The sequence below is a fragment of the Camelus dromedarius genome, chromosome 27 (genome assembly GCF_036321535.1).
Source record: "Camelus dromedarius isolate mCamDro1 chromosome 27, mCamDro1.pat, whole genome shotgun sequence".
NCBI classification, from domain to species: domain Eukaryota; kingdom Metazoa; phylum Chordata; class Mammalia; order Artiodactyla; family Camelidae; genus Camelus; species Camelus dromedarius.
In genome coordinates, this window is record NC_087462.1 from 26,615,254 (window position 1) to 26,634,577 (window position 19,324).

The 19,324-nt window shown below is 48.2% G+C and overlaps 2 long non-coding RNA genes across 2 annotated transcripts; both read right to left on the minus strand.

Annotated features, from left to right (window-relative positions):
- Positions 1-10,060: 10,060 nt before the first annotated feature.
- On the minus strand, positions 10,061-12,345 carry LOC135319445 (uncharacterized). The gene is made up of 3 exons (XR_010378031.1): positions 12,281-12,345; positions 10,810-10,908; positions 10,061-10,123 (listed from the first exon to the last, which is right to left on the minus strand). It is a non-coding gene; the product is annotated as an uncharacterized LOC135319445 (long non-coding RNA).
- A 3-nt stretch (positions 12,346-12,348) lies between these two features.
- On the minus strand, positions 12,349-15,155 carry LOC135319444 (uncharacterized). Its single transcript, XR_010378030.1, has 4 exons — positions 15,019-15,155; positions 14,501-14,573; positions 13,923-14,011; positions 12,349-12,419 (listed from the first exon to the last, which is right to left on the minus strand). It is a non-coding gene; the product is annotated as an uncharacterized LOC135319444 (long non-coding RNA).
- Positions 15,156-19,324: the final 4,169 nt, after the last annotated feature.

Here is a 19,324-nt window from a genome sequence, read left to right on the forward strand (position 1 = left end):
CCCCACATGGAGCATCTCCTACAAGGCACTCTACTGGGAGGGTGTGTGTGTGTGTGTATGCACGTGTGTCAGTGTGGGGTGGCACGTAGACCAGAGAGGTCCAGCAGTCATTCAGAAAGCACACAGCTGACCCAGGTAGGGGCCAAGCTTTAGACCTTCCCGGCTGAGCCTGTGCCCAGGGAAGTCTGCAGCTCACACTGGCTAGGGGAGTCTGGGTCACACATGTCCCTCCATCCCCAGCCCAGCTGGAAGCCAGAAAGAGGCCCAGGTCAGCCTGTGGCCCATTTTCAGCCCTGCCACACCCTGGCCTGTCCAAATGCCACAGGGCCATGTCACACATCTGGCTGACATGTGTTCCTTGGGCTAGAGCAACTATCCCCTCTTTTCCACGTTCGCCCCTTGCCTGGTGCCCCTCTATAGCTGCCCTCCCGCTCCCCCAGCCTCTCAGCACCATCTCCCCTCCTCCTCCCCATAGTGTCTCAGCATTTTCTTGCCTTTGGTGAGATGGGGCCATTTCTCTCAAGGGTCGTTTTAAATGTTCAGGTTTTTAAATTTTTATTTTATTGACGTATAGTCAGTTTACAATGTTGTGTCAATTTCTGGTGTACAGCACAATGCTTCAGTCATACATGGACATACGAATATTCATTTCATGTCCTTTCTCACCACGAGCTACTACAAGATACTGACTATGGTTCCCTGTGCTGTGTAGTATAAACTTGTTGCTCTATTTTATATTTACCAGTCACTATCTGCAAATCTCAAACTCCCAGTGTATCCCTTCCCACCCTGTTCCCCTCTGGTAAACATAAGTTTGTTTTCTATGTCTGTTTAATTTTAGATTCCACATGAGTGTTGTCATATGGTGTTTTTCTTTCTTTCTGGCTTACTTCACTTAGAATGACGTTTTCCAGGGCCATCCATGTTGCTGCAAATGGCATGATATTATTTTTATGGCTGAGTAGTATTCCATTGTATACATGACACGGCTTCTGTATCCAGTCATCTGTTGGTGGACATTTAAGCTGTCTCCATGTCTTGGCTATTGTAAATAGTGCTATGAACATTGGGGTGCAGGTGTCTTTCTGTATTAAGGCTCCCTTTGGACATATGCCCAGGAGTGGGATTATTGTATCATATAGTAAGTGTATTTTTAGTTTTTTGAGGAATCTCCATACCATTTTCCATAACTGCTGGACCAAACTGCATTCCCACCAGCAGTGCACAAGGGTTCAGTTTTCCACACCCTCTCCAGCATTTCCCGTTTGAATATTCATGTTTTAATTATTTTATTGCAGCAGCGACATGTAGGATAATGAAGAAGTGGCATCCTGGCGGCTAGGGGGTGAGCCTGTGTGTGTGTCCCCATGCATGTGTGTGTGTTCCTGTATGTGTGTGCATGTCCCTGTGTGTGCATGTGTGCCCTCCATGTGCCTGCATGGGGGTGGGGAGTGGGGCTGGAGCCTGCGTGTGTGACTGAGTGACATCTCAGTCACGTGGGCCTGGAGGGGTGTGCGAGGCTGTGATGCTGGGCTGAGAGGCTGTGACCTGACCAATGCCACACAGCCCGTCTTGGGGCTCAGGGCCCCACCCTTGCTTCCAGGCCTGCCACCAATCAGCTGGGGTGTTCCCTGCCGTGACACAGGGCTTGGAGTCCTGTCCCTAAGGGCCCCACAACTTCCCTCAGGAGGAGGGGTCTCTGGGGCAGGAGGAGGATGGGCTTGGCATGGGGAGGGGGGAGCAGGGAATCCAAGGGGGCGAGCATGGCTCTGGAGTTTGGGTGTGACCAGCGGCAGTGAGGTGAGGGGAGTAAGAAGGGCCTCCTCACCAGGACTGAGTTTGTCATCCCGGCCAGGGGAGCTGCTCTTCTGCACAAGGGCCAATTTAGAAAAATGTGGAAAACCAAGTTTCAGGCTCCATGGAAGATAAGTCCCATTCCAGATGGAAATAGCAGGATGTGACCCCATAAAAAGTGGTGAGCTCACATGAGCCATCGCCCCGCCCAGAAAGGAATTCCCCCGAGAGCCAGAGCTCACCCCACACCCAACCAGGGGCCTGGTAGGCCTGGAGTGATGGCCCTGCTGGGGTCCCACTTCCCAGGAAAATGGGGAGAAGGGCCGCTGGTCATACATTCAAGGCCCAAGGAGGGGAAGAGACCTGCCCAGGTCACCCAGCACAGGAGGGCAGTCGGGTGGGACCCAGGCCTTCGGGCTTGTCACAGCCCCCCTTCTTAGGACAGGGGCACAGGCCTGCCTGGGAAAGAAGCATCGGGAAAGTGAATAACCCTGCAGACAGGGCCAAGTTGGCTGGCTGGCCGAGCCTCAGTTTCCCTTCTGTGGAACGGGGGACGGGACGGCGCCTGATCACATGGTCTCTGTGAAGCTAGAGATGGTGCTGCTGTGGTGCTGGGGAGAGCCCTCCTGGTCCTCCTTACCTGGGAAGTGGCCGGAGGGCCCTGGGCGTGGCTGTCAGCCCCGTCCTGAGGGCCGATGGTGCCTGTCTAGCTGGGCGGGCTGCTGGTCCCTGCGGTCCTGACAGTGGCAGCTGCACGGCTTGCTGAAGGATGGGCCAACTCCCCTTCCCAGTCACCCTGGCCCATCGTTCCCCACCACGCACCCTGGGCTGGCTCCCTCTTTCCTTCCTGCCACCTCTTGTCTCTGCTTCCCCCTACCCGGTGTCCCTTTCTTGTCACCTCCTGTCCCCCTTAGGACTTGACCCCCACCTTTCTCTCTCTCTCCCTGCGTGTCTTTCTCTGTCTCTTCCCCAGGCCCTCAGGCCCTGAGCTCAGGTCTAGCCCTGTCCAGGGCCACAGGGCCACATCTCTCCCAGCCCTCCCACCCTCACAGTGATGTTCCAGCCCCAGCTCTGCTCACAGTGGAGGCCGGTTACAGAGCTGCTCCTGCTGGCATTTACTGCTGCATCGCTGTTCCCCCCACTTCCCAGGCAGCGCAGCAGTCTCACCTTGACCTGTTTGTGGCCCAGCCTGGACCCCAGAGCTGCTGCAGGGCTGGCTGCCTTCCCCACCTGGAAGGAGGGAGGGCCCCGTGGGCTCCAGGAACAGCTGGTGCAGAGTGGAGTGGACTCTTTTCATACCCAACACCTTCTCCCTGGCAGTGGTGGCATCCCACTTACTGACCCTGCCCCGCCCACCTCAGAGTCAGGAGGCTGTGGGAGGATGAAGGGCGCTCATGGGGCCCACTGAGAGCACCGCCGCCCTCAGCCCCCCTCAGGGTCTGCCTGGTGCTGGGGCTGCCGGGCAGCTGACGCGGGGCGGGGTCACGGGCCTGGTCAGTGCAGGGCCTCTCGCTGGACACCCATGGCCCCTCCTGCACCTCATCCGTTCCTCACCATGAGACACGGCCACTTCATTCTGGTCATCTAGCTCACGACCGGACACCCCTGTGACTGACAGGCCCCACATGCCCAGTGAGTGTTTACAGACTGAAGCAGCACAGCCATCACTAGATCTAGACACAGGCTGTACCCACCACCCAGGAGGAGCCCCGGGGCCCCTGCGGTCACTGCTGCCCTGAAGGGGTAACCTTGCATCTGCCCTGTCATCTTAGTTCCTGCTGGTTTGTGAGTTGTGTGCCCGTAAATCACTGCGTGCCCTCAAGAGGGTGTGACCACTGGTCCTCCAGGAAGCAGACACTGACACAGAGAGAACTGTGACAATTTCATTAGGAGTGACAATAGGAAAGAACAGCGGAGGGGGCAGGTTGGAGCAGGGAAACATTCTTCCATAATGCACCTCTGACATCTTCTCTAAACGCATCATTGCCACAGCTGAGGGGCCCCTTCAGTTGGCAAACGGACTGTGCTGTAAGGCAAAAAGAGTTATTTATTTTAATAGGATCTTATTTTTTCCCAATTTTGTCTTCTCTAATGTATGTAAGGCCTCTGACGGACACTGTAGTCTGTGTGTGCATCTCCGTGTCTATACAGAATGAAAATAATTGTTTTCACATCTCAGACACAGATGTCAAAATGTGCACATTCTCATTATTATATTTCCTTCTTTAACTAGTAAGACCTAATATTTAATAGAAGAAAGGGACCTTTCACCTTATCTTTAAAGCAGAGAGTGGTAAGCTCTGGGCCTGAGCTCTTATATCTTCAGTTTAATTTAATGTACTTCCTGAGGTCTCTTTTGATGATACTGTGTGCAGACACTTTCTTTTAAACAATGAGAATGCTGAGTGAGAAATATGTCCCAGTCATTTTGCAAAACAATGTGTGTGCTTGACCCAACCCTCCTCACAATGACGTCAGGGACCAGCGTTACCCCCCGGCTCACAGACAACAACGCTGAGACCCTGTGGGGGCCCCACTGAGTCTTGGTGTTAGGGGATGAACTGCAAGAACTCAAAGAATCAGAAATTGGATCTTGTGACATAAATGTGGAGATGCCAAGCTGACAGTGGGCGTGGTGACAGGAGGGAGCAGGGGTGTGGGGACAGGGGTCCTACAGGGGGTCTCCTGATCACCCCTGACTTCCCCCAAAGAACCTGCCTCATGCTGAAGGGAAAGGCACCTGCTCAGCTGATCTAAATCCTGCCTGCACTTTTCAAATCACTGGGGCAAAAGAAAACTTCAGCCACACAAAATACCCTGAATAAAACAAGCTAAATTTCAGTTTCTCTGATATCCAGAGATTTCATCCAGACCCAGAACTTTCAGAAACCCAAGAGAACAATTATCTTTATATGAAGTTGTGAACTGAGGGCTTTCTGGAGGCAGTGGGTTCTGAAGGGGATATGTGCATGGCTGCACTGAGTCCCCTGCACACACACGTGGCTCTGAGTGGACCTCACGCTGCATTCACACAGCCCGCCTGAACTGCCCGCCCTGCCGGGAGTGACCTTCCAGCTCCATCTGAGTGAACCCAACAAACCCCCACTGGGCAGCCCCTCAATTTCTTTCTTCCCCTCCACACCCTCCTATTCACTCCTGTGTGGCTCACGTGTCCCTCTTCTGCACTCTGAGGCCCTGCACGGGCACATCTGCTATGGTGACAAGCTGTCTGCTGTGAATGTCTCTCTCCCTCACTCGCTCCCTTACCCCTCGAGGCAACCCCGTGAGCCCCTGAAGTTAGGGCTGTGCTTCACCCCTCACAGAGCACATCACATGGTCCATGCAAGAGGCACATCTGCCAAACTGGGACTTCAAATTCATTTGATATTCTGTCAAAAGTCTCTTCTGTTCTATACAAGAGACACCTGCTTCCCAGGTCAGGATGGGGAAATGACACTGTCCATCAGATGTGTGTGCTGGGAAGCTAGACAGAAGTCACAATGTCCCAAGTCAGATTTCCTCAGGCATCGCAAGGCCCTGGAGTGCCATCTCCCCTTCTGCAAAGACTCGACAAGGGAGCAGAAGCACATGCTCTCATCTTACCGAGTGCTGTAACTGGTAGTGGTGGGGGTGGCGGTGGCTGAGACCTCATAGGCCACAAGGGAGGTGGAGGTGGCGGTGACGAATAGCCTCTGAGAAGTGACACTGGGTGTCCCATCGGGCGAGGCACACCAAGTGGTCCTGGACAAGTACCGGTACCTCTGGAATCCACAGTGACCTGCAGAACAGAAGAGAGAGCTGTGTTGGATGACAGACAAAAGGAACAACACCTACAGAACATGAAACCCAATGCAGCAGCTGTCAGCACCGGGCACCCTCCCATCCACCGGGTGCCCAGGCAGCAGCACAGGGCCACACACTCGACCTTGGGGATAAAACACTGTTGCCACAAGACACCACCGGTGTCTGTAGGTGGAGGAAGGCGAGAGTCCTACCTGAGACGATGTACAGAGGTTCCAGCAAATTGATAAACTAGGGCCTCCCAAACAGGAAGCCTCTCTGTGCAGGACAACCCACCCTGACACCTTCCCCAGCTCCACAGAAGCATGGTCTGCATGAACTAGAAACACAGAGAAAGAAAGGAACCGAAGGCCTGGTTTCCCACACATAGAATCAGAGCCGCACCTGGGTACTTGCTCTGTCTGCAGGACCCTGCCAGACCCTCTCTACTCCCTGCTCACAAAGGGCCCTCCTCCACCATGCAGGAGCTGCCCCTGGGCGCAATGAGCTCTGAGGAGCTGGGCATCCCGCAGTCCTGTGGGGGAGGTGGCAAAGTGCTTCTGAGGGGACAAGGCTGTCCTCAGAAGGGAGTCAGTCTCCGCTATAATCATCCTTATTCTCAGGGATGTCTGGATTTTAAGTTCGCTAGGAAAAGCACACTACATTTGTCCTATGGGAAAGGGAAGGGGGAAGTTTCAATCCTGCAAATAACACGAATGGGATTTCAGCTCATGTGGAAAATCCCACGGTGTGTGATGAGACAGAGAAGCAGCTCTGACAGCTTCCAGGGCAGAACCGACCCAGCGCGGGATGGAGAACATGATGCTAGGACTGTGGTGCGAATTGGTCCTGCAGGGAAGGAGGCATTTTCACTGCGGGCTCTTTCCCTTCCAGCCTCTATTCCCTACTACAAATGCACCATCTCTGAGAGTCAGACTTTTCTGCCCAAAAGTACAACTGGTGGCAGAGGGGAAGGCACCTTTACCTCCCCAGAAAAGACAGTGATGGGCTGTGATATTTACCACACACAGGAAGACTCAAAAGTTGCACAAACCACATGGTGTAAGGCTGGAGGGGTGGCTTTGCTCAGTTATCAGTTATGAGTAATTGAATGGGCATTCTACAAAGGAGAATCCCCCAGCCTGAGCCAGGAAACCATTCAAAGAATGACAACAGGAACCAGTCACAGTGACCCAGGAGCAATCCCAAGTGAAGGAGGTAAAAAGGAGTCAGCCGAGCCAGGAGAAGTCAGTATGGAGCAAGGGCGCACCATTCTTATGCTATTTTAAGAAACACACAGTCAAAGCTGAGGTTCTCAGCCCTCATGTACTCCATTGCTGATGATTCCGCAAGCAACACTCAAGGTGACTGGCTGAGAGGAAAAGCCAATGGACCCTGAGCAAGAGTTTCAATTTGAAAACAAAACGAGATGCCAGACCCGAAACAGAACATAAAGTCTGCAGACAGGGCAGAAGAGGCTGCTGCTGCTGCAAAAAAAAGAATACATATCCCAGAAAGACTTCCACCGAAAATGACCTCCCAATTTAACTGGGCCTCAGTGGTCGCCTAAGGCGGGCAGGAGCTACCGGGGAACACTGGAGACGCAGAGGTTCTGCATCGGAAAAAAACCAAAGAAAGGATGCAGGATTAGGCTTTTCTGAGTAGACATTATCCACAGAAACAAAACTTTGAGCACTGTTTCCCCGTATGACACTCGGTCACATATCACACCGAGTGGGAGACAGGTCTCAGGACCCTTGACTGAAGAGACAACAGGGCACGGGTTTGGGTGTTTCTTCCATAACCGATCATCAGCTGTGTAAGGTCAGGGCTCCACTCGCTGCAGACAGTGACAGGGGCGGGCTTCTCCTCCAGGGAGCCCGGAACGTGGTCTCTGTTGAAGGCCCGTGTGCAGAACCGACACGTCTGCCCTCCGTCAGAGGACCCTCTTTCTCTCCACAAGAGACACCTCCCTCCACAGGGCAGGACGGGGAACACACGGCATAACAAGTGTGTCTGCTAAGGGACCAGAGGGACACGGCCGTGAGCCCGGTCAGGGCCCCCTGTGCACGGGGAAGCCCTGGAGAGCGATCTGCCCTTCTTCTGCAGTGACTCAAGGAAGAAACAGAGGACTATGATTTCCTCTTACCGAGCGGAGCAGCTGGCGGTGGGGGGCGAGGCTGCACAGGGCACCAAGGGGGACAAGGTGCAGGTGCCCAGCTGGGCGACGATGGGCCGCTCACGGGGCAGGCCACGCGGGTTGGTTCTCAGAAAGGTTGGGGACCTCCGGCCCACGGGGTGGCCTGCGGGACAGAAGGGAGAGCTGGGTTGGATGACAGACAAAATCACCAACACCGACAAAAGCTGAAACCCAGCGCAGCAGTCGTCGTCACCTATCACCCTCCCCTGCACTGGGTGCCCAGTTGGCAGCTACGCGCCATGCCCTCCATCAACCCTGGGGTCTGCCTGCGGCCTGGGCTGCACAGGTGGCCTTGGGGATAAAACACTGTCACCACACGTCACTGTGATGACAGGGCATACTTATCCCAGAATACCCAATCCATAGGCAAAACCAAGAAAGTTTTTTTCAAAAGGAAAATGGTAGTTCCAGAGATTATTTCAATACAAAATGACCACTGGAACACAACTGAAATAAATTACTTACCTGGGTTTCCTCTGCCTCCTGAGCAGGAAAGGCGGTGCCATTCCTAACAGGGGCGCCACCCGGCCCTGAAGCTGTAAAGGGAGAGCAGCGCTGACGGCGGATTCTATCTGACAGAGGCCATGCGGGGGAAGCACGAGCCGAGCCCTCCGTGCCCTCCTCCAGGAGCTCTCACTCCCGCCGGCGCCCCGGGCTCTTCACAGAGGCCGCAGGTCTCCCTCACACCTCAGGTGACCCCAAGGACGAGGGGAGACTTGACCCCTGTCCCATGACGAGGACACCACAGGGCCTTGATTCAGGTGTTTTCGTAGCTAATCACCCTGGATGGGGGCTCAGGGCTCAGATCCCTGGCAACCAACACTGACACAGGGGACTCACAGCACACTTCAGGGCAAATCAGTCTGTATACCGATTATACATTAAAGTAAGAAGGGTCTTTCGTAGGAAGAGTATCAACAAGCCCTGACTGTGAGCTCCACCTCTTTCTCCTCAGCCTGTTGGTAAACTGTTAAAAGCCTGCTCTCTGACAGCGCATGTCTTGTATAAGTGACCAGATGTCACGTAAACATTTATGAAAGAAGTGGCCTCAATGACTCATGTTGTAATAATCGGCAAAAGAATGGTGAGTTACATGGAGTAGCTGATGGGAGACTTTAGAGTTACACGTTAACTCTGGGAGAGGGAGGCTACGTAGTCATGTCACTTACTAACTGGCTACTCTAGGTCACTGTGCAAGCTTTTTTATAAGAAGGAAGGGACCTGAAAATTAGTGAAGAAATGCCTGCTGACTTAAAGCAGATCTTGAATAGAATATTTATCCACCAAGGCAAATGAAGAAAAATGTTTTTCTCGTTATGACATACTGCCTTCATTCTAAAACGTCATCCATGTTATTTTCCTGAAATGACAAGAAAATTCAGCCTTCAAAACCGTGTCCAGGCGGGAAGAGAGGGCTGACGCTCACGTCTTCTAGCGCAAAGAAACCAGCCATGCCAGCCACGCCAGGCAACCAAGAGCCTGGGGGGCGGCCCGCAGTCCCTAGAGGGGCGTGAGCTCCACCGCTCACACGGGACAGAGCCCTGCTGGCTGGTGGCATGTAAAGAAAGCAGCATCTTGTCACCCAGCTGTGAACCTGTTCCCCACAGTGAGTGTGTGGTGTGGTGTCCAGGAAACCCGACAACTACCCATGGGGACAAGCAGCCCACTGGGAGGCTCCTGCTGCAGAAATGGAGCTGCCGCACTTCACAGTGCGCTCCTTACCTCTCAGGGGAGGGTGCAGCCTGTATGGTCCTCCTGGGGTTGGCTCCTGCCTCATGTATTCCTCTGCCTGCCTCCGTCTGCAGATTGCATCCAATCTTAAAGATAAAGAGTGGCTTCAATACAAATTACACCACCAATTCCTCTACTAGGCACAAAACAACCAGTCCTTAAAAATCTCAAAACACCCGTAAAAATGTGTCAAAATTCTGTACCTCTGTTTCAGGTGGGCAAATTCCCTTCTCAGCTCAGAGGAGTTTTCCCTTCTCAGGTCAGAATTTTCCCTTCTCAGCTCAGAGTTTTCCATTCTCAATTCAGAGATTTCCCTCTCCAGCTCCTGAGCCCTGAGCTGTGGGAGAAAAACACATCCACGTTCAGTTGTGGCCGACTGTGCACAAAGGGAAGGAAGGAAACAAATTCTTACCGAGCTGTCTTGGGCCTTCTCAGCAAGAGTGACCTGAAAAAGTCAACACATCAAGAAACACCCCATGGCTAGGGGTTCTCAGGGCCACAATAACTGTCTGCATCAGGTGCTGAGGACTCGGTGTGTCAGGAGGAAGGCAGGTTACCTGGTGTCTCCAAGTGACCTCTGCTTCCCGCATTTGCCCGTGACATTCTTCAAGTCTTATCCTATGAGTTACAAATTGTTCCATCAGAGAAGACACAATGCTGGGTGTGTTGTTAAATAACCTGCCCCAGTCCACGTTATCTGCACTGCACACTCACACACATCATCTCACCGCTCAAGACACACTGCACACGGCTGCAGAAGCACAGCAGGTGCAAAGCTGTCGCTGCAGCCACTCCTTCTGTCACTGTTACTGAACGCCTGCCCGGTTCTGCGCGGACACAATTCCCCCTCCCGTTCTCAGCATTTCCCTCACGTGTCCTGTGCTGAGCATCTTTCATCACAAAGCTTGATTCTTCCTTTCCTTACATCCTGACCCTATTTCTTACACCTGGTTCTCCCCAGCAGCACGGGAATGTGTATTGGTCCATCTGACGCTACACTAAACTGCTATCCTCAGGGTGAGAACGGTTTATAGCACCTTCAGAAACATCTCTGTGAACCGTCTCTCCTCTCAGTCTGGCCAGCACTGGGGACCAGGAAATTCTTAGTAACTTAATACTTTTTAAAGTTAAACGTTTAACTTAACATGTGTAAAACTTAACACTTTTCCTCCTGTGTGAAGCCATGTATACAAATGTCTTTTGTTTGGGTCGGTTTATGATATTGTGTCTAAACATTTTAGAAAAGTTTTCAAAAAATCCAACAGGTGTTTTCAGAGCCGCAGGTGCGGAGGAGCTGAACTCACTTGTACCATCTTGTCTCCTCTTCAGCCAATTTTGTCTTCTCCTTTGCTGCCAACAGCTGCTGCTTTCCCACCAGCTCACATCCGTTCATGTCCACCTTCCTGAAAGGGGAAAGAAACTCTGAAATTCTGCCAGTTTCCCTCCCAGAAACTGGAAGGGAAGAATTACATGTTCCTTTCGCCCTTCCCCATAAATGCTCAGGCTGATAAATACACAGGAAAGAATTAAAGTACCCCCACTAATAAATATGAAAAAACTACACTCAGGCCTCTGGTGTGTTTGGTATCTGGGCTTCCCTTCAGCGTCCCCACCCCTACTCATTTGTGCATAAAGTAAACACACAGGAAAAGCCCACGTGAGGTGTGCTCTGCAACCCCCCCCAGGCTCAGGCTCCTGTGCCTGGGACAGTGCGAGCTCACTGTGTTTCAACGTGGGAATCAGGGTCTGACCAAGTCATCACAACCAAACACATTAGGGTAAAGCAAGCGTTCATGACTTGTTTGATTTCTCCCACAGAGAGCCCAGATTTCAGTCAAAACCTGGAGCAAAACCTGATCTTTTAGGAAATATAAGGAAATGTTTGTTTTTGAAAGCGGGTTAATGGGTGTGATGTCCATGACCTCTCCCTGAGAATGACAGGAAACTCTGGACAAATTATGAAATCCATGATCGAATGTACCAAATTGCTAACAAGCCAGAAAGGGACATGAGGCCAAGATGGAGAAGAAGAAAGCCCAGGACTGGGCCCACCTTCCCCGGGGGTCACCCGGTAACTGCAGAGGAAACCACTGAGATGCAGAGCAGCCCGGCAGCTGGTGCCCCCTACTCACGGGCACCACAGTCAGGCAGCTGGAGCTCACGGTCCATCAGCGAAGGTGATCCCTAGAGAGACCCACAGGACTTAGCTGGAATCCACGAGAGCTACATGCCAGAAACAAAGGTGGACAGGAGACACACGGGCCTCATGAAGGCTGGCTGCACTGACTGATCTCAGCTGCTAACCGGGTTAACAGGATGTAGCGCTGCTGGCGCCCTGACAACCTGCCAGCTGTAACGCCCACCTTCTCTGCAGCAAGTTAACCTCACACGAGGCCTCAAATTTTCTCTATTTTCTACCCAATGTCTAGAGTTTATTAAAAATGATAGACACATGGCAGGTCATGACACTTTGATGTGATTGAAACCTAAGGACAATAAAAATGGACCTAGGGGGATCCAGATAATGAAGTGACTAAATCTGGTCCAAGAACCCGCTAAAATCTCAAACTAAATACAAACAAGGCTCTGGTAACCATTTAGAATGAACAGAAGCAGCAGGTTACAGAAATCAAGGTCGAAAAATATATTCACATCTGTACTGATTGAATATGGTAAAGAAAATATGGTGGTAAGTATTCTGAAACATATTACAATATCCACATAACTCCACACATTCATTCACACATTGTCATAATTAACACGGGAACGTCTTACCCTTCAGTGTCCATAGTTCTCTGTCCACTGATTTCATCAAGGACGCGTACTTTCTTCACCTGCCTTTGGAAACTGTCTTCCTCACGTTCTTTCAGAGATCCCGATGCAGCATGGTGGTCTTGCATTTTCTTTTTACCCTCTATAAACATAAAACAACTGGCTTTGTGTGTGCACATGTGCACTCAAGAGCTTGGCTGTGCTGGGGAGTGGAGAAAGGTGAGAATTCTGAAGGCAGGAATCCACTTTTTACCTTCCCAGTGCAAATTCATTGCTATTACAGGCATGTTTCATTTTATTGCCCTCCCTGGTAATGCATATTTTTAAACAATTGAAGATTTGTAACAACCCTGAGTACAGCAATTCCACTGTGACATTTTTTTCTGGCAGCATTTGCTCATTTCTTATCTCTGTGTCACATTTTGGTAGTTCCTGAAATATTTCGTTCTTTATCATTTTAATTAAAACAGGCATGACATTCCTTTAAGGCAAAGCCTAATCCAGCGGAAGTCCCTAGTTCTCAGCAATTCTATAAACCCTGAGAGAGGTGAAGAGGCTTCAGAAGAAAAGTGTGAAGCCAGCAGGGGTTGGCCCATGAAGTTTAAGGCAAGATTCCATCTCCACTGCATACCTGTGCAAGGTAAGGTGGGAAGAGCTGACCCAGAGGCTGCTGCAAGTGCTCCAGGAGATGAAGCTTAGGCAGCTAATGAAGGTGGCTGCACTAAACAACAGGTTTTCAATGCAGAGAACTGCAAGGGGAGGCCACCCAGCACCATCACAGCTGGAGAGAAGTCAGCTCCTGGCATCAAGGCTTCAATGGACAGGCTGATTTTCCCGTTAGCGGCTAACGAAGCCAATATTCATTTAACATTATGAAAATCCTATGTCCCATGAGAATCAAATGAAATCTACTCTGTGCTCTATAAATAGAACAAAGCCTGAATGACAGCATATCTATTTACAACATGAATATTTTAGCCCATTGTTGAGACCTACTGCTCAGAAAACAAAACAAAACACACAAAAAAAATTTCTTTCAAAATATTACTGCTCATCGACAATGCACAAGTCATCCAGGAGCTCTGATGGAGATGCATGAGATGAATGCTGTTTCCATGCTTAACACGACATTTATTCTGCAGCCCATGGATCAGGAGTAATTATGACTTTCAAGTCTTATTATTTAAGAAATACATTTTGGAAGGCTTTAGCTGCCATAGACAGTGACACCAATGATGAGTCTGGACAAATGAATGGAAAATTTTCTGGAAAGGATTCACCATTTTACATGCCATTAAGAACATTCGTGATTCATGAGAAGAAGTCAAAATATCAACATGAACTGGGGTTTGGAAGGAATTGATTCCAATCCTGATGTGTGACTTTGAGGGGCTCAAGACTTCAGTGCAGGAAGGAGCTGCAGATGTGCTGAAAATAGCAGGAGAACTAGAGTTACAAGTGGAGCCTGAAGATATGACTGATTGGCTGCAACCTCATGATAAAATGTGCATGAATGAGGAGCTGCTTCTTATGGACAAGCAAATAAATTGGTTTCTTGAGATGGAATCTACTGGTGAAGATGCTGTGAAGAAGGTTGAAATAACAAAGGACTTAGAAGAGCGTATGAACTTAGCTGATAAATTACCGCAGGGTTTGAGAGGACTGACTCCAATTTGGAAAGAAGTTCTACTGTGTGTAAAATGTGTCAAATTGCCTGCGACAGAGGACTTGTTCCTGAAAGGAAGAGAGAATCCTGTCACAAATTTCATTGTGGTCTTATGTTAAGAAATTGCAAAAGCCACACCGATCTTCAGCAACTGCCCCAATGACCAGTCAGCAGCCACCAACATTAATTCAAGACCATCCACCAAAATGACTGTAACTCAGTAAAAAGAAAGTTAAAAAAAAAAGACCATCCACCAACAAAAAGATTACACCTCACTAAAGGCTCCAATGATGGCTAGCAGTTTTTAGTAATAAAGAGTATTTTCATTAAGTTATGAACATTGGGGTTTTTAGACACAGTGGTATTGCTCACTTAATAGACTACAGTATAGTGTAAACTTAACTGTTATTTGCACTGGAAAACCAAAAAAAAAAAAAACCCAATAAATTATTTGACTCTCTTTATTATATTTATTTTATTCTAGGGGTCTAGAACTGAAGCCACAACATCTCCCAGGAAGCCTGTATGTAAGGTTTTCTTCCCAACAAGCAACATACCTTCCAGGCTGCAGTCCCCAGTTGTCACAGCTCGCTGCATCGAACCCTCAGATCTGGTCTTCGAAACACCTGGCTGTAAGATAGATATGAGAAGACATTCAAGAAGTACTGATCCACAGCAATGTGCACATACTTAACACGAGACGAATCGTACACTTGGAATCAGCTAAGACGGGCCATCTGCTTTCCGTGCGTTACAGCACAATTAAACACTGACACAGTGATGCTCTGTTCTCTGAGGTAAGCATCTCTGGGGGTGAGTAACATTCCTTACTCTCTTCTTGCTGCTGAGCTGAACGTCCTCCTGCACATGCATTTCTTCAGATTTCACTGTGGCTTCACAGACATGAGATTTATTAAGAGCAATTTCAATTTAAAACATTCTCATTGATGACTAAATTCCCAAGAAAAATAATTTGAGTAGATATCAACATTTAATCTTCTAAGACATGAGATTGTTGTTCCTTGTGAAAGCTAATGTGTACAGTGGAAATCCTGCTGCAAGTGGAGGCATTTACCTCAAATTCCTGAAGTGTTCATTGAAACAGCACCTTTCAAGTTCTCTGGAGATGTTCCTTTTTCCAGTATCTTCACACAGGACAGAAATAAAGTATGTACTAAGATTTCAATGAAAACTCAGGGTGATATGCTTAAAAAGTTTAACTTTTTTTTCCAGAAACAAAGTATTTTGTTAACTGCAAAACAAACCATAGAAAATAAATATATTAGCCCTGGTACATGTCCAAAGACTTTGGTGAGCATTCTCTCCAGAAGATATTAAGGAAGTGAAATGATTCTGAACGTACACATTTTATAAAGAAAGGAAAGCAAGTGTTATACATTCCCTTACACATGCTTGAAAGCATCTGGTACTTTCCCTGAATTTCGGTTTGGGGCTGAAGACAGTGCTCCATTTGAGAGTTTACAGCAGACAGGGCCTCTTCCTTCAAGTTCTAGCACCGGGCGTCCTAGCAGCTCGTTCTGACCCTTTGCATCTTGCATTTCCTTCTTCAGCTGGTCCTCTTCCACTGCCAGCCTGTCAATCTCTTCCAGAAAGTCTTGGTTTGTTCTGATGGGTAGTTGCTTCTCTTCAACCCTTTTGGAATCCTGTCCCTTCTCAGCCAGTATCCACAACTACCCCTAAGTTTCCTGTGATGGCAGCTGATCCAGGTTGAGCCCAGGACAAATGTCAAGCCCATAAAGAAATGCAGAAAAAAGCGACCTCCAGGCACAGATATTTCCTCGCCTCCACAGGCTTCCTCCTCACTGGACAACGGAGGGCATGACTGGACGACAAGGGGAAGCAAGGGTGGGAAACTGCTCATGTCAAAGAGCTCACAAGTGAGTGTCCCTGGTGAAATATAAACAAAGTTTACCCAAATTCACATGGAAAGTTCTCTGTTTAACATCAACAGGGCAAGGAGCTGTGCACCTAGTCTAGTAAATTCCTTCACCTACTGGGTATTTCATGGCATCTTCTGTGTATCTTGGAGGGCAGTGTGAGTGGTGAGAAAACTCTCTAGGTTGTGAAAATAAGACATATTTCCTAGTCTCTGAAATAGAAAAAGTCACAGAGGTTTTAGTCCATGAAATTCTGGGTCATTGTTCACAGGGAGGTTCCGCTCCTGGGCTCTCACACTCTGCTGTGGCCAAAAGCAGGAGGAGCGGGAGCACGCAGCTCGCCCAGGGCACAAAAAGCCTCAGAAGCCCGGCTATGGTCAACGTGGCAGCTCTTACCAAGTGTGGACTCTTGGCGTTCTGGTCCCTCACTGCCTGCAGCTTAGCTCGAACAATCTGAATGATGTCATTCAAATGTTCATTCACCTTCTCAATGGTTTTCAAGTTCTCCTTCAATGAAACATTGAATTAGTAACAATTACTCATTACTTTCATTTCTGTTTTCAGAATGTAATCTAACAAGAGAAGAGGTTCGTACCTTAAGCTTCAGTGCTTTCTCAGAGCGCATCTTCTTTTGCCTGATGGTCTCCTCTAAGCATTTCTTTGCGTTGTTGGTCTATGCAAAAATGTAATGAAGGAAACAGAATTACAAATACTAATTACACTGCTAGCTGGACCTATCTTGTGTGTGGCCCCTTCCACTAATACAGAAAGTGGTGTTTTACATCTACGACACTTGCTTTGTTTATTTTTTTACTGATATATAGTCAGTTACAATGTGTCAATTTTCTGGTGTACAGCATGTTTCATTCACATATATATATACACCTATGTTTGTCTTCACATTCTTTTTCATTATAGATTACAAGATATCAAGTAGAGTTCCCTGTGATCTACAGAAGAAATTTGTTTTTTGGGTTTTTTTGGGTTTTTTTTTTTTTATCTAGGACACTTGCTTTGAACCTAGACCTCTTATGGAACACATGGAACAGGACAGTAGGATGAAGGGAAAGAGAGCCAAATAACTGAACTACCAGAGGGCGGAGGAACTGAAGGTGAAATCACACACACACACACACACACACACAAAAAGCAAAGGGACAAGGATATCTTCTTCACCCAAGCAGATATATTTTCTGCAAGTTCTCTGTTTTCATTCTCCAAATTCTTGCTCTGCTCAGTCATCTGCTTTAAAGTAACTAAAAGGAGATGAAGCAATTTCTCATATTGGCAAGAAAACCCAGTAGAATAGAATTATCATGATTTATTATCAGTAGAGAGATATCTGGCTGGCACTATGAGTATAATTAACTTTTTAGCTTTACTACTGTGCCTAAAGGAAGCAAATCTTAGTGGCATTCTAAATGTGAGATCATTGAGATTCCTAGTTTAATATTTTTCAAAGATGCAGAAACACAATAAAAAGTCTTCCCCTAAATTCTCTCCCAGCTATAAGCACCATTCTTAGAAAATTCAATCATTCAAATACTTCTGACATGACCAGAGATGAAAAAGAAAAACCAAGCATCCTGTCCCCTTAACATTCTCTCCTCCAATTACTAAGGTAAGTAAACATGCCCCTGCTTAAAAAAAAATAGAACCCTTATCCCACGCAGGTTCACCCCACAGCCAGGCCCTATCTGCAGCACCACAGAAGGCAAGTTCAAAACGTCGCCTGACTGGGCCTGCACAGGCCTCCAGTGTCTTCCTGCTGCCTGGCAGATCGTCTTTCATGAAAACCATGTTGGGGGCCCTGAAGGACAAGGTCGCTGGAATTAAACACTTTGGTACCATGTGGGCTTCCCCACCTAGTCACTGGAGGACCTGGATAATACACAGGCCCTAAATGACAAGCTATTCTATCGTCAGGATGAGTATGTTACCATCACTGCTTCAGGAAAGCAGCACATGTAAAACAGCCAGTCACAGGCGACTCCACGTGTGAAGCTCTAGAATGCAGCCCTCAGAACCAGACTCCTCTTTCAGGCATCTAAGTCCCTCATCTGACCACACAGTGCACACGCGTCTTCTTTCTGCCCGGGGGGGCCCCTCTGATGCTGAGATCCCTCTTCTCAGCACCAGCCCTTCTGCATCAACTGTCACCAACAGCAGCCCTTGAGGGCCTACTGAGCGCCGGGCAGCCACCCTGCCCACCACGCACAGCCTCACTCGGTCAGCAGAGTGTGAAGCCTGTATAGAAAGCATCATCCTCAGGCTGAATCACTTCCATTAAGTCCCCAATGCCATGAATGGTTCCCTTCACTTCTGAGTCACAGCCCATGGCTTCCCCTCTGCTGTGACACACACTGCCTGGCTACATCTGCATCCCTCCCTCAGCCTGGAGAGCCCTGACAGGCTCAAGTAGTGTTTCAGCATCTTTACTTTTCACCAAGAGCCAGCTCATGTTAGGGACACACTCCGAACATTAGACTCTTCTCATCACCTGCTTCCTCAAGGTTGCTATGCAAAATTAAACTCATCCTAGTCTCCCTACTCCTGTGACCCTCCTGGCCTCTTAGCTCAATAGATGCCAACTTCCTCTACGACGTCATTTAGACACCATCGGAGGAGTAAAATTTTCAAGAGTTGAGAAGTCAGTTAGACATCAGAAGTCATGGTGTTTACTCTTAGTTGAATTAAAATCCACATCAAATCCTGGTATTGAGAAAATATTACAAAGGAAACTAAACCCTAATATCTTACCTTGACACACTGGAGGCTTTACCTAGGAGAGGAAGAAACATTAAATTTGAAGTCAAAACATATAATTAGTAAATCTATAATTTCTAATAAACTATCAAAACAGTAATCCATTGAAACCACAATTATCACTTTGGTTCAGCATAACAATTAATATGATTAAAAATCAGGAAAAATCATAATTTCCTACTTAAGTCATGATCTTTCACTCACCATTTCTGATAGCACAATGGTAAATAACTTATTTTAGAACAAAAGATCTGCTTACATTCTATTAAATAAACATCACTCTATTCAATTTTCATAATGCATATTCATATTTAACAACACTGAACTATATTATTTTCATGATATGTTGTTGCAATGCATCATTTATCTAATTTTTTTTTTTTTGTCAAACCAAACATCCACACTTAAGTCCAGAACCTGGATTGTTGTGTAACCTTCAAAAGAGATAGAGAGACAGAGAGGAGAAAACTAAAAGAAAAATAAAGGCAAAATCTTTATACTAAGATTAAGATGCACCCCTTTCATTCAATGAAAGGTTTTCTGAAATCTTATACAGAGTTGACTGTTGAATTGATAAGCAATTGTAACATATGAGGTCATAAGATTTGTCAAGACCACTAAAACGGACATCAAATGAGACATCAGATGAGAATGAAAGTGAGTAATGGCTGTAGTAAAAGCACACACAGCAGCAGGACGGACAGCGACCATTTTCAA